The 19,171-nt window shown below is 38.9% G+C and overlaps 1 protein-coding gene across 2 annotated transcripts in view; it reads left to right on the plus strand.

Moving 5' to 3' along the window:
- Nucleotides 1–48: 48 nt before the first annotated feature.
- Nucleotides 49–19,171, plus strand: part of tjp1a (tight junction protein 1a) — a 115,761-nt gene continuing 96,638 nt past the window's right edge. The window contains exons 1-2 of one of the 2 annotated variants that reach the window (XM_071488601.1): nt 49–188; nt 1,127–1,284. The gene's annotated coding sequence lies outside the window, so the exon portion shown is untranslated. The remainder of the gene's footprint in view (nt 189–1,126; nt 1,285–19,171) is intronic. The other variant, XM_071488602.1, reaches the window with a different exon arrangement.

Consider the following 19,171-nt stretch of genomic DNA (forward strand, 5'->3'; position numbering starts at 1 on the left):
ATTCATAGAAACGGACGACGACCCGGACATATGCATACGGTTTGCAAGGGAGGTAGGAGGGAGAGGGTTGAGACAAAGATACTGCATGAAGTGAAAGAGACAGGTGCATGCAGATGTTAAATAAAAACAACAGGAAGTAAGTTATTGTAGTTTGGCCCGTTTATCAACACCATCAACAGATGCAGGAGGTAGGTTCTACCCCAAAACCCTTACAGGCCCATCTGCCGTAGATTTGTGTCAATATCATTCCGTCAACTCTGACCACACAGACATGATAAACACACACACTTTTAGATTTAGTGTGACTTACACTTTGCGATGATATCGTTATCTCAAAAGTCCATCGCACAGAGAGGTCCCTAAATCTGCTTAGACATAGAAAAAGAGATGTTCCGTATAAAACCAGAACTTGCTTCTGAATCATAACCTTTTTAAGTTTTCTTCAGTATCAGAGTAAGTAATTGATAACCCTCAGTACATATAATTGTACATAGCAAACAGGACCTGCAAATAAGGAATTCGGCGTTCATAATTTTACGAATTGTAAACAAACATAGGCTAAAAACAGAATAACTTAATCCATGGAAACATTGACAGCATCCTACATGCTAACGTTAGGCTGCGTCCTGGTTGTAAAGGTTTAATAAAGACTTTTAACGTTTAATGATTTATTGACCAAATGGTTTTGTAGGAAAAAAGAACTTATAATTGTACTGTTATTTAAGTTCATGTTAAACCCTTATCCCGAATGAAAATGTGGCTGCTTTTGATGATTGAGCTATTTTTCAGTTAGTCAAATCTGGCAACACTGGAGCTAATATTTGACCGGTAGGAGTTTGGGGGGACTGCTTTTAATGCTGTTTGTACATATTCTGTAATCTTTCGTCTTTGTTAAACCTAAATCAACATAAAAACCTGACGACTTAAAATATCCTGCACTGGCTTTTTTCTTTAAGTTAATGTTAGGAATGAGGAAGTGATGATGATGAGAATATGATTTTTTTTTTTCAATTTTTTTTTTGTTTTGAAGCCAAACTGGGTCTCAAATTGTGGGTATGTGACCAGCATAACTATTTACATTATTATCACATCTAACTTTAGTAATGAACAATGTGTGTTTCTTCAGTGTGACCTTCTGTGACATGGCAAAGAGAGGATCCAACTGACTGACACCAATAAGCTGACAAATGTGAACATCCCTGCTCCTGAACTGTCATACACATGGGTTTCTGAATGAACTGGATGTCCACAAGCCAAGGTATTTCTAGTCCGATGCACAGTAAGGTATGTTGTCTTCTCAAAATCAGACAAAGAAATCCTACTGTTTACAGCTGCAATGAGACAAATTAGCTAGACTCTCTTTTTAATGTTCTGCTACCACTTTCTGATAAGACAGCATTTATAAAGGGCTCATAAGCTGTCATTGATTTATTAATGGTTATGGATAAGATATAAGCAATTAATAAGAACAAACTTCTGGGTTGCCAGGTTTTGGAAAACTGGTAACCTATGCAATGCAGCAGTACTACATTTCACCACCAGATGGTAATATTTTGCAACATATACAGTTGAAAACGAAATCACAGTCCATTTAATATTGCTTATAACAGTTCAGTCTGACAATATAATTAAAGTGAAATCCTGTATTGATCATTGATCAAGTAGTTTTGACTTAAGGTGCTTTTTTTCATTAGGTACAGTGCAGCTTTTATTGAGTAACTGTGGGTCTCTTAAGAAAGTAAGTGACCATACAGTATCTTCTAAACCTTTGGACAGCAAATCTATGTTGACTGTGATGTTGAATTAGGGACACTGGTGAAAGGAAATGTGGATTTGCATATTATTAAGCTACTTTCCAGTCTGATACAGTTGTTATATGTTTAATGTTGGACAGAAACATTTGCTGTAGGTAAATGCATGGAAGCTGATAAAAGCTGTTTGCATTTTTATGTCTTAATTTTTCACTTCACAGTAACATCATGAGGTGTGCACTGGCTTGTAGACTCACGTATTGGACAGCAGTTTTTGGCTGTCTGTACACATCAGCACCTTTGTTTTATGTTCTACAACCTCCTCGGTGGGGTTGCCTGCAGGTCAGGCGCTCATTGCTACCACACAGCCACACACAGAACTGTTTACGAATCCCAGCCTAATGTCATGTAACCTTGTGTTTTATAACAGCAGCAGCCTATTAAGGAAGATATTGCTCTACGGCAATATTGCCCTGATGCTTCTAGTATAAGTGATGGACTATGCCTGTGTGAACTCTGAGAAGCCAGAGAGCCTATCACTCTGGAGCAGGCTATTATTGGTCTGCACACAGGAATTACTTGGAAAACCAATGAGCACACATATGCTGCTTGTCCATGTGTAGCCGTTTAGCTCCGTGGGCTTTCTGTTCGTGACTTGCATACACAAAAGCAGATACTCGATGTAGATTGCTCTATGCTTGTTTGTAATATTTTGGTCGGCTTATCTGCATATATTGTCGTTTGGTGACCGAGTTCCTCCACTCCATACACTGACAGTTTGATAACTGTGTTGCCATGACAACAGTGAAGCCACACCCTGTTCCCTATACCCAACCCCCCAACATGCTCTGCTCAGAACAAAGCGCTGGAAAGAGGGGCTGGTTGGTGCTACATGACACTGAGGTTTAATATGAGCAGAAGGACAGGAGACAACATTAATCATCTATCTGCTGTTGAGTGACCTTCGCAGTAGGCAACAGCTTGGTTTTTATTATAATATGACATACTATATGAATGAAAAAAAAAAAAAAATTACCCTTTTATTTTTCTTGCACAAATAACAGTGTAACATCACTGGAATATGGATTTTACTGTATGTGAAAATCATTTGTGTTTCAGTACTTAGGATATAGTAAATATTGGATGTGGTGCTTAAACAACTAGTCAGTGAATTGGTAAGTGGGTTGATGCAAAATGAATACACAGCAATACTGATAATTGGTTAATTGGTAAATCATTTATCAAGCAATAATGCCAAACATCCCCTGGATCCAGCCCCTCAACTGTAAAGATTTGATGGTTTTCTCTGTTTTATATCATTTTAAATTGCATATCTTTGTGTTGTGGACTGTTAGTAAGAAAAAATAAGCAATGTGAAGATGCCACATTGGAAATTATTGGAATTTATTACTTTTTTCTGATATTTCTTAGTCATCAGATTAATTTATAGTGAAAATATTTATTTGTTGCATTCCCAATTAAATGGAGCACCGAAACAACTAAGTGATCAATTGAATAGTAGATTGAAAGAAGATTATTTGACCAATGACAATAAGATGATTGATATTGATTGAAATGAAATATCTTTGGCTAATAGATTGCTGGTTGGACAAGACAACCAATTTGAAGATGCCACCTTTGGCTCTTTGAAACTGTGATGGGCATTTTTTTTACTAGTTTTCCTGACATTTTATAAACAGTTGATCGTCATGGATAAAAAATTTGCTTCAGTCCTAATTAAATGTTGACGTTGCAAATAGGTATATATTATCATAGTACAGTCATGCTTCAACTGTTACATTTTACATGTCTCTTGCTCTTTTCTTTCACACCGGCCTGATGTGTGTTTGTGTGTCCTTTGATATCCAGGAATTATTCACATAATCTCAATTATGTAAAAATTACAGGATCTGTCCTCTTCTTCCCCCCCTTTTTTTTGCTGTTGTGCTGATTTTGTCCTTTCAGCTTCCCTCCTGCTGGACAGAGAAAATGGCCTGCGGTGGCAGAGCTGGCTGTCCTGGCCTCATCCATCTCTCCTCTGTCCCTTGTGATATTGTTCCATTGTGTGGTAGCCTAGATTACTGTATTGCCATTGTTGTTGTATTCTAGCTGTTGGTGGCATGTTTTAGGGCTACAACTAATGATTTTTTTTTGTTTTCGATTTATTTGACAGTTGTTTTCTAGACTAAATGATTGATTGTTTGCTCTATTAAATGTCAGAAAAGAGTGACAAATGTCCATCACATTTTCCCAGGGGCCAAAGGGGAATCTTTATTTTAATAGTTTTGTTCAAACAACAATCCATAACGCACTGAAAACCATTATGTCATTACATAGATGTGTCCCCATTTTAATTTTTCTCACAAATAAGACTCAGCTATAATCCTGATGCAGAGATGTGGTTTGGGTCTTCCTGTATGCTTTGTTTGCCCTGGTTTTGGTTTGTCTTGGACTCCTTTGGTACAGCGGTACACTACTACTGTGGCTATGTTTCAACTGATTCATTTATGTACTACAAAATACGTTCACTGAAAAGCATAAATAATGAGCAGAATAATCAAACAGTACACAGAATCAATAGCACAACAGCGAAACGCACAATCCTTAATGATTTCCCTACAATGTGAGGCCTGTAGCGACATTAGTGTGTAACTGGACGACTATCCAGTACAGGGAGGCCTGGATCAAGAAGGGACTTATTTAAAACAGTGTCCAGAGCTCCCAGACAAGCTCAATGACAACTGCCGTCTTTATGAATTGTTGCTGGCTTTGAATTCTATGTATTTACTGCTTCCAGACAACAGCAGATAGCCAGTCAGCATTCTCATATAATACTTTGTCAGCGAGATGGAGCAGTAAACCTTACTGGAGTTATATCACCGAAGAGTTATAGAAGAGTTGATTTGCTATCTGCACCAATTTGTCACCTTAACTTGCATCCAGTTTAGTTCTGTGTTAAATGGGCAGTCCGTTATCTCCCCATCTCTCCCTCTCTTTCTCTCCTCTGTCTCCCTATCAAGTCTCTTTCTCTCTAGCTGAACCAACAACATCAAAGGAGTGTGCTTCAAATCGCAGGTGTTGAAGGATTAAGGCCACCGCAGGATGGGGTTTTATTCTCAGCCTCATCTTTGATGTAGTATCGCTTTCACTCACTTGTCTCTAACCTGTAACATGGATTGGTAGCCCACAGTGCCCATTGCTAAACTGAAAATATGGAGTGTCTTCATTCTCACACAGCAACATCAAGTGGGTTCAATTCAAAGAGGCTGCACTCAGGAAGTGGTAAATATGTCCTGAAGTGAACAGTAAGAGGCTGAGAATATAAGCATAAACATAATATATATGGTCAGATGATATACTGTATAGATTTTGCTGTAGTTTTTTTGTACCTTGATAATTATTCCTTTAACGATCCAGAGTGTTACATGTGATTGATTTTTAGCCATGCTAATGGCCTGGGTTGGTTGGAAATATCTCAATAACTGTTGAGTGGACTATCAAAATGTGTACAGACATTCTTGGTGTCCAGAGGATGAATCCCACTGACTTTGGTGATTCCCTTGGTTTTTCTGCAGTGCTACCTGCAGGTTGACACTTTTTCGTACTGAGCAAAATGTTTGGACAACTATTGTATGGATGGGTTCAGAATTGCATTTCATACTTTATTTGCTATTTGGTCATAAAAAATACTGCAAAAGTAAAGACAACACAAGCCCCAGCTGTACTTGTTAAACATTATACATGCTAAACATAATCATGTTAGCATTGCCATTGTGAGCGACTTAGTGTGCTGACATCAGCATTAGCGTATGATTTGAATACATACAAAATAATTTGCCAGATATAATAATAATGATGATGATGTGATAATTCATGTAATGCAGCTCTTGCCCTCTTTTTGTTTTGTTGAAAGAGAAAGTAAGATGTAGGAAGGCAGCTGCCACTCAGTGTTAGCCACAGGTTCTGTGTTGTCTTTGTTTGTTGGAGCTGCGGAGACAGTGTGATACATATTTCAAGGAGCTATTTGTAGTGTTACCATTAACAGCTGTTTATTACCAGTGGGAGTTCAGCATCAAACTTCATTCCTTTAATCACAGCTAGCCCTGGCCTGTCTTGTTACTTTCCGATAGGGACTCATTGTAGCCTCCAGTCTGCCCTGAAGACGTAGTGCTGCTCAGAGGGTGTATTATAACCTCTTGTCTAGTAAACGCAACAGTGGCCGACACTTTTGCCACAGAACAATCACCACCACCCGCTCCAGGCAAGAAACCACGTTTGATATGTAGAATTGGCAATGGGGTAATTTAGTGTAAAACCTCATTTACAGTCGCTCCCGTTTGCAGTGTTAAAGTTACTGCATTCAGAACACTTCCTGTAATCCTTTCAAAGGGTTAGTGTTTCAGTGGTCATTTCCAGTGGCTGGTGTTTGTTTACATGTTTTTTAGATCTGCTAGTTTCTTGAGCAGTTACCAATGAGTTCTCTCTCTTCCTTTCTCTCTCCTTCTCTCTGCTTGCTGTGTCTTATGCTTAGTTATTCCTCTGCCTCCTTTAGTAATAATGATGCATGTAATGAAGGTAGCTTATTTGCTGTCATGGAGGCGAGGCTCAGTGTATTGGAAGTGCTCTTCCGATTCCCCGCAGTCCCCTTACCTTACCTTCTTTATCCCACAAATACTTAAAACAAAATTTAATGTGAATATATCTGAAAAATATCACAAGCAGATATTACAGCTCTGTAAACTCGCACATATCTCAGTGAAAGTGAATCATAGGAGACAAGGAAACTTTTCCAGAGTGACTGCTCTGGTGCAAGCTGCAGGCTCAGTGCTGACCTTTAACCCTGGTTGGGTCACCAGGGTGTGTTGGTGTGCTGAGGAGGGACAGGAGGGTACATTGCTCCCCAGACCGTTAAGAAACCATGCAGGCAACAGCTGAGCAACATCTGACAGTAGGGTGAGAGGAAATGTCGCAGGCTCCACAGGCTTACCTTTAGGGGAGCAGACTGACTCTGAGGCAAGCATATACTATAGGCTCAGACATGATTCACACTCACGTGCACATGCATGCACGTGTTTATACATTTGTGAGCCTGCACAGAGGTATCGGTTAGGCAACACTCACAGTGAGAAATGTATTTGAACAGAGGACACCTGCAAGACAGAAACTGTCAACAGAATCAAAGTTTCGAGTGACCGTAGCCAAGTTTGTGTCTCACCAAGAACTGTCATGCTGCTATGCCAGACCATGTGTGAATGTTATTTGCCCTCGTAGTTACTTGGGACCACAGTGAGTCATCATTTAGAGTTTGGAGGATGGCATCATTAAGAAATGGCTGCTCCCTGGGGTTGATTCCCTGCTGAGCATCAGCTACAGTATCTAGATTAATGACCTGACCTTCCTTTCTTTCTTCACTTTCCTCCCATCATCTTCTTTGTCTTCTCTAACCTTGCCCTCTCATTTTATAAAGCTACATTTCATCCAGCTTTTACTGTGGACAGTAGTGTTAAATCCTTTACTTAAAGGTCCCCTGTGGAGTTTTCTTGTAAATAAGCAAAAAGTCATGTTTACAGTCAGTGTTTCTCACTAAAATATACTGTGTGCACCCTTGAGATGAAATATTTTGCAGCCAACATTGTAAATGAAAGGGCAGGCTATCAGTTAGCTAACTGTAAGCTACTGTAAACTGTAACTTAATGCAAAAGGTAGAAAGGAACCAGGTAACATTAGTGCACAGTTTAACACAATCTGACACAATCTAATTCAGAAACTCTGAAGGTAAGAAAATTAAGTGTATTAAACAAGCTAGATAGTTAGCTACTGCTACTTACATTTACCTACAAGTGTCTGCACGATGCACTGAGGGGTGAGGGGTGACCTGCACTTTAGCTGTGTCTGAAATCATATTATAAGATTCTTCCAGGAATGAATGTGGGAACTATACTGTAATATTTACAATTACAGGTAAAAAGAATGTATAAATGTTTCAGCTGGAACTGTTGTTTTTACCTTATTCTGGGGGAGTTCAAGTGTAAATTTGAACACTTTGCAAAAAACAGAGGTAAAAAAAAAATTCCACAGTGTCTTTAAGTGAACTTTAAGTAAAAGATCATTAATTACAAAACAATTTCATAATTCAAAATTTGAACTCAGTTTTACACATAAAGGCCTATTTTCTCTTTAGGAGTACTACTCAGAGCTTTTGGAATTTGTCTAAAAGTCAAGATATTTCAGTTTCTGCAGCTTTGAACATCCTTTCTTTAAAAATAAAAATCTGTCTCTAGTGAGTCACCCAACTACAATAAGATTTACTGCTAAATTGCTGGAGTACTGTACATTAAGTATTACCTTCAATGTCCTAAAGTGTAAAAAGTGAAAGTACTCGTTATGCAGCAGAATGGCCCCTGTCAGCTTTATATTGTGCATAGAGGAATACCTCATCATTATCATAGATGCATAAGGCAAGATTTTAATGTTGTAATTTTATAAACTGTTAGGAAGTTTGATTTATTGTGTAATAACAAACATCATATTTTATATGTTCATTTAAAAACATGTAAAAAGTAATTAGTAACTATGACCATCAAATAAATGTAGTACGGTAGAGTAAAAAGTACCATATTGTCCTCTGAAATGTAGTGTGGTGGAAGAACAGAGTAGCATGAAATAAAGATACACTGGGAAAGTACAAGAACCTCAGACGTGTACTGTACTGTACAGTATTTGTACTGCCCAGGGAAAAGTGAGGGCATGTGAAATCAGTCTTTAACATCAACATTTTTGAATCAGTCACTCAGGTTTCTCTTATGGACATTTACATCACCCATAATTGCATCTATTGCATGAGAATTGTTGCTATTACCAATGATTAATAGCCACTTATATGTTTGAAAAGCTCTCATGTGAGCAAAGTTTACATACAACAACAATGAAATAGAAATGAACTTCACTGTCATCTTTTTCTCATGTATTATGAAACTATGTAAACAGAAGACAGACATGAACAAGTTAAATAATATTATTGGACGTCTGGCTTTTCTCTTATTCTCTGAGACGCTGTGATCTCGAGATGTGTTCCTTCTTGTTTTACCATCACAGGATGCTCCTGTCTAAACACAAGCCCCATCATCTTCTTATAACACTCACATACCGTGTGACTTGTGTTTTGGCACTGTCTCTCAAACTTATATCTCTGTTTTCTGTAACCTGCTGTCAAAGAAATAAAAAATTAACACATCTAAACTGTATCTTTTCAGTAATAGTCCTCTGCCATGTCATTTCATATTAAGGTGTCTTCCTTGGACTGTGAGTGTGAAACACAAATAGATTAAAAATATGCCCTGGTTTGTATAAAGTTGCTTATTTTATGAGATTTCTTTTGCTCGCCAAGGCCAAATAGCAGGAAGGCTGAGGCATTCATTATTGTGGCAAATTCTAAACTGTTGAGACTAATCTGCCAGCTTGTGTTACTGTTGTAGATCTCCCCTAAGAGGCAATGAGAGCAGGGGACAAGCTGACTGGAGTTTTGCACGGAGGAGAGCCATTTGGTTAGTGTTTCTGACTGTTGCTCTGCATGACTCTGTAGGGCAAGAACATACAACGTGAGTCACTCCACAGTCAAAATCCCTGACTGACATGGCCAACTAATTTACCTGGGGTCATTTATGATTTCATCGGTAATTGGTCACTCCAAAATTTTTACTTTCTGCTGATGAACCCCAAAGAAGCGGGTTCCCTCCAGTAAAGACAACTCTTTGTTGGCATTTTTACTCTTTTACCAGTAATTGAGGATAGGGCGGCATCTAATGATTATTTCCATTATGGAGTCATTTCTGGATTATTTTTGATTAACTGAATAGTTTGACATTTTAGAATGCCCACCCAAGGAACAGCTCAGTATATAACTGCAATTTGTAGTTTTTAAACTTTGGGTTTTGTACAGATTAAATAAATAAGATATAAATTAGCAAGTTTATGATTTTTAGAGGTCTTGGTAAGCAAATTTTGTGATTTTTGGACAGAGCTAGGCTAGCTGTTTCCCCGTGACCATACAATTATGAAAATTTCTTGTGTATTGACTATATGATACTAATTAATTAATCAACTTATTGCTTATTGGTTATTGAGTGTTTTGAATCTAGTTTGGCATCTTTGCTAGTTGTGGCAGAGAGGATCATTGATATTTTCAGGAATTTTCTAATCTGGTCTACGTGTGTTTTATGGATTGTGAAAATACTTACAAAGCTGTTTTCCGAGACAGCTTGTCAGAGAAACTGCAGAGTACTCAAGTCTTCCCATATCTGTTGTGACAGCTACAGCCTGTTTGAATTTGAATTTGAATTCTCAGCATGAAGTCAAACACATCCAAGATAGGCAGAGGAGTCTCAACAAGGGGGCTTAGTTGATGTTTGCAGATAAGTGACATTACGTTGGCAACTCTGCTATTTGTGGATGATGATGTTTTGGCTTCACTGTACCATAATCTCCAATATCTCTCTCAGTTGCATGCATTGATAGTGTAAGTCTCTCTGTCCCTGCCTCCATAGCTTTTGGTTTGATTGCTTTTGGGTCTCGGTTTATGCAGAGTCCATGTCACATCAAAGTTAAGTAAGTAAAAAAATTTCAAACTTGTAAATGGTGTTCAAGTCAGATGCATGATAACTTAACACTCGACTGAACAGGCTTGAACGTGGGAACCTTTTTCATCTCTACCGCCTTTATAACATTTATTTTGCACCATATTTACCCCTCGTCTGTGCACTCACACGTACCACTGACAGCACCATTTTATACGTTTGACATAGGTTTACCTTAATTTTGTTTACAAAATCTTGACCTAAAAGAGTTGGGGTCATGTGTGGTCTCCTTCTGCTTGTCATTACTTTTGTTAGTACTTGATATGTGGATCATCTGCGGTAAGCCACAGAGCAAATCTTACCCATGGTCATGAGCTTTGGGTATTAACTGACAGACTAACATCATGGACAGGAGTTGATGACTTGAATCGCCTCTGCAGGATGGCTGGTCTCACTCTGAGTTGGGGTTCAGTGATTTAGTGGAGCCTTGTTGCGTAGCAGCTGTTTCTCCCTGCACTGTTCACCCAAGGAAGGTGTGGAATAAACAAAATGATGTGTCTAGCTGTACTGCATTGTCTCTGGTCTTTTATTTTGGGGTTTTAAACTGTTCATTAGTGGAATAGGAGTGTAAGGCAAAATCATCAGAGTACTCTTTTAAAGGGGGATATAGAAATATGGACAGACTAGATGAAACACCCCTTTCCTCATATCATCAGTGTTCTGTTCTTGGGTTTTATGCATATTTAATGTCTAAATCTGAATTCTGTTTCACTGAGTGTATTTTGGTGCTTCAGTGGCTTCACGCAAACTGTAGCATGGGTTTAAATCCTTGGAATATAATTTCCCTTCTCCCTCCACATCTTCTTTGAAATTCACATAATTTACTGGCCAGCTCATCATATCAAGAAAGCATGGAAGGAGTGTGATTAACGAAATCCAAATCCTCCTTGCTAGACAGACATGTTACAGTTTGAAAGAGATACTTTGAGTGCGAGGTGGTGGTGAACTGATTTCAGCATTGCTAAAAATGTTTTATCTCTGGCTTCACGCATATTTTCTTCCTTCTGTTATCTCTATAAAGCCTTTTATAGGTCATTTCAAACAAATAAATAGAAACACATAAACACAACTTGATGGCATTAGTGCAAGTACTGTAATGTTCTACTGTGTATGATGCATCAGTCTGAATCATACTCCTTTGCACACAGAGGAGGAACTTATAGTAGTTTCACTGGCATATTTCTGTGGGGTGAATTGAAAAAAGTGTTATAGATGCATATTTTCATGTATGAGTTAAGTGTTTAATATATTTTCTATTTATCTACTTATCAACTCCTTCACTCTGCAGAAATGCAAATGCAAAACACAGCAAAACAGAGCTCAACATCACGAATGGAAAACATTAAAAGCTGCCACAAGACATCCAAATGCATCACACAACCTATTAAATATGGTCTGAGGGTGTGAGACATAAAAATTCCTTTTAATTGTATGTTCAAATTAGCATCTGTTTTCTCAGATCCCTATTCACACCAGCACAAGGGCAAGCTTTTTTATTTCACACCCTGGCTGGAGATTGTAAGTGCTCGCTCGTGTTGCAGTTGTTGGTTCAGGTTACCTCTGCCTCTGGCGGGAAGTAAGCCTGCTGTGACCTCGACCTTGGCCCTGCAGATCTGCTCAGTGCAGCAGATTCTCTCGTGCACATGCTCACCCACCCCTATATACACTCCATCATTTTGTTGCAATATTTTTAGCATATTATAGCACTATAACACCCCATGCTTCCTGCATGTATTTGATGTAAGATGAGAACCCAAAGCTTACGGCATTGATTTCATAAAGTCTAACAGAAATGTAGACATTAAGAAATGGCTTCAACGATGCTGGAACCAAAGTCGAAAGTTGACAAAGAAGCAATAAATAAATGATAATGAACTGATTAAAACAGCAAAAATAGTGATACTGTATGTAAATAGAGAGCCAAAAGTACAACTTTTTGCAGACCTTGAAATGCACAGATTGACCTTTTTAGGGTAAGAAAAGTGAATGGGGGAGTGCTATAGATAAAAGATCGAATTTTCAAATTTTAAAGGGATAGAAATGTAGATGGTGATGCATCTTGTTACTAACTTGACCAAGGGATGTCTTTAACATAAGTTCAGGAAAACTAGTTTCACTTGATTTCCTTCTTTTAGAGCATACTGTCATTGCGAAAGACTCTTTCAGGCCTCCCAGTACCAGACTGCCAATGTAACGGGCTACTTGGTGTATGTTGGTGTGCATGTTCCCTTGTTGCATGTCATGGCCTGAGAAAACTACTCCTGGAGGAGTGTGTCTCTTTCAAAAGTACATCAACTGTGTGTAAAGTGTTACATTTTATGTGTTATGCAAGAAATGCATCACGCAGTGCAGCCATAGCAATAAAAGGCAAAGGACTGATGTACATACATACAGTAGAAGCTTGCACACTCCTGTCCAACTGATTATTGAAGGACTGTCTCATCTCTCCCTTCTCATGTTTCATTTTTGACATGCGAGCTGACTGGCCTCGTTGTGGTTTGGTTTGCCTGCTCACTCTGTTAATTGGCTGGCAAACCACAGCCTGTCACTACTTGAGAATATAAAGCACAACTTGCATACTGTGTGTTGTGTCAAACTTAGATTCTGCACAACAAATACACAGTGTTGCTTTTATTTGTTCGCCCAGCTATTTACTTTACACGGCAGTTTTATGAAGACAACTATTAGAACAAAGGTTAGATACAGGATGTTTGCAATTCAGAAAAATAACCCTGAATGCACCAACATTATACCAGAGGAGACAAATTACTATTAATAGAAGCCTACAAAATGCCACATTTTTATTATGTCTCAGCTCTATTTCAAACCCAGCACCTTGCACATTTATTCTGCTGCTGTAAATCTACAGTATCTTGATTACCTTACGTGGTGAGTAGATAATTTAAGAGGATATCACATATCACATTCAAGTGTCGACTGTTAATTTTCTAAAGAGGAAGTAATAGATGTAAGACGAACTTATCATTTAAATGTAAGTATTCGAGATATGAATCATGCAGTTGTGACTTCATCCAGTAATGTATAAGAAACAGTAATCAGAGAATATTGATGAACCAATTATTTGGCTTTTGATCGTCTTATTGTAAGTACTGATAACATCAGTATTGTAATGTCAGCTTTAGTACTTTTACTTGTGACTATTTGTCCAGTAAGTTGTACAACATAGTATTTCTACTCTTATTTGTAGAAATACAGTGACATAAACTATCACCAAAATGAGATGTCACGTTTTCCTGTTTTTTCTGGTCTTAGTTTTGTTTATTTCAAATCTAAGTAAAAAAAAAGGAAACATAGGAAAAGCATGCATGCTTTTATCAGTGAATGTTATATATGTTATAACATTCAGTTATTTCTCTGACACAAATCACTGCTGTCAAGAGCATTTTTATAATAATTTTGGTATTGTGATATAATCGAGACAAATGACAAACTGATGCCAATGATATTGTTGGTGCTACGATGACTCTTACAGGACCTTAAAGGAAGAGTAACTTATGGTAAAAATGCTCATCAGCACCTCCAACAAGCAGTAATCTTTATATATCTTTAAGATAGCTGTTTATTTACAGCTGAAGAAGTGCAGCACATTTACAGCAGCAGATTGCCACTCTATATGCCTTGCTTACATTGACGTAGGAATGCACAGATGGTGTAATACTCTATTTTCACTCTTCGCTGAGATCGTTGTGATAGGATGCGCAGCGACAGCCTACACTGCACACACGTAACGCTGCATGGCAGCACCTACAGCTCTGTACTGTACACAGTCAGCTGCATGCATGATTAGAGTAAAGAGAAAAATAAAATCCAATCATGTCTCATATAGGGGATTCATGTGAATTAATTTATAACTGTGCACTAAAGAAAATACTAAGTTAATAACGAAGTCAACAACAAACTGTCTGAAGACAGAGGTTGTACAGAGCAGCTGCAGGTGTATATGTGTGCAACTATGGGAATGTCAAGCTGGACATCATTTAAAAAGTATGATCTGTCAACTTTCACTAAGTGACAAAAATCTATGGATTGTAACATCTATTTTGCCAGTCATTCAACAGACGTTTAATATCTCGGGAGGGTTATTTGAAGGTTGAGCCAAGGGGGTTTCATTAAAGACCTGCAGCTTATCTATTACTTACTCTATTTCCTTGTCTTTTTTCTCATGCTGTCTAGATCACACTTGCACTATGTAGAATTAATAGATTGGGAGTACTCTGAAGGTTCCTTGCTGTCGCTTTGGTTAATTTCTAATAAGAATGCCCTGTCTTAAAGATATCACAAGTATATACACAAATATATATATATATATATATATATATAAAACATTTTGGGAAAAATCCCTATTTGTTTTCTTTATTTATGTTTTATTATCTTTTCTGATGTTTCATTTCTATTAAATTTGAAGCTACAGTCAGGCATTGATCACTTTATCTTAGCATAAAGACTGAAAACAGCTCACAAATTCACACATTACATCTTGGTCTTTAATCCGTGCAGAAAATGAAGACTTATGGGATTTATTTCTTACCTCAAGCAGTGACTTCCTGGAGCCTTGCTGGTCGCGGTGCCAACAATGCTACCTATCCCTACCTTTATAGCAGATTGGCAGCCCAGCAATGTGATAAACCCTTGAATACTTAATGTTCAAATCCAACTCAAGGGAATACTAATCAAAATGTGTCTTTATTTAGCTGAACAACCAACCAAGGAGTGGTGGATGTTAAAGTGTCCTCAGTTATATTGTTAAAAGCTTTAGTTTTAACAATATAAATATGAAAAATGTAATAAGACATTAAGTAATTGAAAGTGTTTTGGTGGATTTGGTGATACCATGTGAGGACTGGTTGTAACATGAGTGTGGCTGTATAATACAAATAATACCTACAACAATATTTCTTTACACAGAGCCTGGGACTTTTTGTAACCATGTGAACATGTAGCTGTGCATTCATTTCCTATGTAGCACTTATAGAAAAAAATGTCTAGACTAAAAGGTCACCTCGTTATATTATCACAGTCAGCAACAAAGCAGACCACCTTTCACTTAGGTACTTTGTATTGTAGCGTGGTGAACAGTGTTTATTGCTGCTGTGTAACCTGTAAACAGCGCTTTGTTTTTTACAGGAGGGAGAGTGGCTCCCTCCCACAGGCTCTTTCTGCCCCTGTTCATCACTTACCTCAGCAAATCCAAGGCTACAGTGGGACACTTAGGAGAGAAAGTCTCCACCTGGCAGACTGTTAATAAAGGTGACAGTGGGAGGGCAGCGGGGGGAGAAGGCTGCAGGTGTCAAAGCGTGCTGATTGGAGCCAGAGGAGCACAAAGCTTCATTTCACCGTCAAGTAATGTTCTCTATAAATGCATACGGTTATACAGACTCGCACACGCGGGTATCGTGAAAATTCTGTTTTCTCTGCAACTGTCAGGCAAAATATCTTTTTACACGTATATCCCTCTTCTGTCCTTGTTTTCCATCCCCACACCCCCTACACTCCTGAAGCTACACCATAAATCACTGTCCGGGCAGCAACAGCAGTCATTTAGTATCCAGGGCTGCTGGCATTCACCCCCAATCTCCCCCTCTGTTTGTCTTCCGCTCAACCTCCAACACCTCACCACCTCCAGCCTCTACCCTCAAACTGTGATGCTTTTAAAGTCAGCTGTTTCCATCTGTTACTTAGCAACAGATGGTGGGACTTTGGAGCTAACATGGCTGCCACAGAAAACTGTTTTTCATCCATGTTTCTACCTTCCTCTCCGTAGCTATGACCTGAGAAAGAGCCCAGGCAGGCAGAAGTAGACCAAGAGAAACACTGTTATTGCGTGTGCATGTGTTTTCACTGGGCTGTGTCCTGTGCATTTCACATGCAATTTTGTAGAAACAACAGCAGGCAAATTCATTTCAACAACTGCTTCATTTACATATTACATTACCCTTGGTTGGATTCATATGCTTTATGCATCCTCTGCAGCTTCCACGTCTGGCGGTCCATGTGTGCCTTCTTATCACATCACTGCTCCCTGGCAAGTCTCACACACATCGCAGGCAGGTTTTTATTGTGCAGATACTGCTGTTACTTATTGTTTTTTCCACTGTACATGACAATGCTGACCTGGATGTCATTTTTGCCATTCTACCACCAGCAATTTGTCTTTTAATTTTATGTTATCCTACATATAAACAGGGACAGGCACTGCAAATTAGCTTTAGCTTTAACCCCCGAAATACATTCTGTTACAACTGTTTTTATCTGTGTTGTTAGATAAATAAATGAAATAAATAAAAGTAACCACAGCTGCTATAATAACCCCCTATTACAGTGCAGCATTATACCACTACAATATTATACCATTATTAGATTGTCTTGCATTTCAGATCAGTTTTGAAATGGACCCAGTGCCATCTTAGGTCTAATTTTAGCTCAACATTTACAATCCAAATTAAAAAAAGGATGCCCTCCATAGTCATATTCTGCCGCTGCTCATATTATTTACTTCAGAATCCCATTTTAGTAACACTAGCAAGCTTCATGTAGATAAACCATTCTTCATGGTGTGTGAGCAGTTTTTGTATTTTATGTGTTTATGATTTTGAACGTTTTGCTTTCACAGAGCAGAACAGATATAATAGTAGTAAGAGGCAAATCATAGCAAGTGGTTTAGGTCGAACTGGGAATCCTACTTTCATATTTGTGCAAAGAGTTTTTTTTCAGGCTATATGGTTGTCATATCAAATATCAATGACCATATGAAAGTAGGGCTGCAACTAATGATGATTTTCATTCATGTGTCAGGGCCACCTCAGCCAAGCCCAGAGCCAGTGTCACCGTGGAGATGTAGGTCTGGCAGTGAGAAATCAAAGCTCTGCAGTAGAGTGTTGAGTTACAGGATGCATATAGCATCCACATGGCACTGGCTGAAAGCTGTAGCCTGCAGACGTGGTGCAGGATGGGTAGTGGTAACTGTACTATGACAGATAACAGGTGGACAATGACACACACCGGCCACTCGGTGACTAATTTCTGGGCTGACACAGAAGGAGTACGCTGTGTGTGTATGCTACTATATGCTCAGCTGATGATGTCCCTGTATGTGCTCTTGCTGTGTGCTTGTTGATTTTATGTATGCCTTGTGCATGAAAGAGAAGCAGAGCGAGAGTGAGACAGGAGACCAGTCCAAGGCTACAGATTTAATCTGGCTGCTGTGGTCATGTGATTAATCGTGGCCAGGGGCCAGGGGATAGTGTAATTTATGGTGAGGGGGGATCAACACATTTGGATGGTTGCTGCTCCTGAGGGAAATCTCACTCTTAAACCAATCCAGTATTCTTCTCCATCTCTCCCTAACCCACCGTAACATCACAGATGTGACAGCTGGGTTTTGGGCAAGTTAGCCATTTATATCTGTGACTATAAATATGATGAAATAGACTCTGGTGTAGCTTTATTAAGCAAACGTGTAAAGTTTTTGCTTGTGGCCATCAAGGAAATGTCCAAATGACAAATAACTGAACCACTTACGTTCTTCAGTTTGAGGCTTGCAAATTAAACACAGAAGAGGTGGGCTACATGCTGCACACTGAGCACTTATACAGTAATAGTATGTAATTTCAGAGACACAGAGAATCTGTTTAAAGTATTTGGGCTAATTGAGGCCATTTGCAAGTCAGTATCACCAAATTTTGTTTTTTACCAGAGATTAAAAAGAATATTGACAGTCTGCTGTGGACTGTGCGTCACACAGAGACTCTACTGTCCTTCTGGCTTAAAACCATATCACTGCTGTAGTGACCTCACCCTCCTTCAAGCCACTGGTGTATGTGCGTGTGTTTACTTAATCCTCTTTCCAAGCCCGAGAACTGTAAACACACATCAGAGGAGTTGGAGAAAAGGCGAGGTGGACTGTGTTGAGATCTTTTTTTGGGGGGGGGTGAATTTTCTGTTGTTTTCATGTCTGCCAATATCAAGCAGTGCTGATAACAGCAGTTTCCCACTGACCTTCCCCACCAGCTGCTCACCAGCTTGCTCCATCCAACAAGAGTTACCTGCGTCTGCACTCGCTGTCTGACGTTTCTCCTTGGCAATTTTATTTTGGGTGTTATTCATTCCTGATAGTTTATATCTAGATTTACTTTTTCCGGTGCATGGGCCATCTCAAGAGGACTATGGTTTATACATTGCAGTTCTCCCTTCCTTCATTCTGTTTATTAGTCTGAACAAATATGTAAATACAGTGACAGAGATGTGCTGTCTCACCTCATGGTGTGGTTTCATTGTAAAAAAAGTGTGATGCTGTCCAGCGTCCCTGCCAACTTGTTTAAAGGTTAATGGTCCTACCCAAGGGGTTTATACAGAAGGAGTCTGTGATCAGTCTTCATGGTTACATCACACTCCTCCTAATTACACCACGGTTTTAAAGAAAGCATACGGACATAAACATACCAGACATACCAGCACAGAGGGACTCACTGTAACTTCGATCTTGTGCTCATGGACCCCTCTGATGTCCCCCTCGTCCTTGAGGGCTCACTCAAGACTCATGTTTACTGGGTATTTAAATTTGATACCGAATCAATCACTGAATTGATTAGCATCTGCAAAGACTCTGTAAACTATCAGCCCCTAAAGGGTGAGTAAAGGTAACCTGAACCTCAAGTTACTCTGTGGGTTGGCAGCAAGAGATAACACACATGAAAAAGAATAAAACACATGTTATCATAGAGGTCTGAAAACAGTAGAATAATAGAGAGTTGCACCACTAAGTACGCG

The sequence above is a fragment of the Trachinotus anak genome, unplaced genomic scaffold, assembly GCF_046630095.1.
Source record: "Trachinotus anak isolate AG129_WGS33_773 ecotype Australia unplaced genomic scaffold, CSIRO_AGI_Tana_v1 ptg000011l, whole genome shotgun sequence".
Classification (NCBI taxonomy): Eukaryota; Metazoa; Chordata; class Actinopteri; order Carangiformes; family Carangidae; genus Trachinotus; species Trachinotus anak.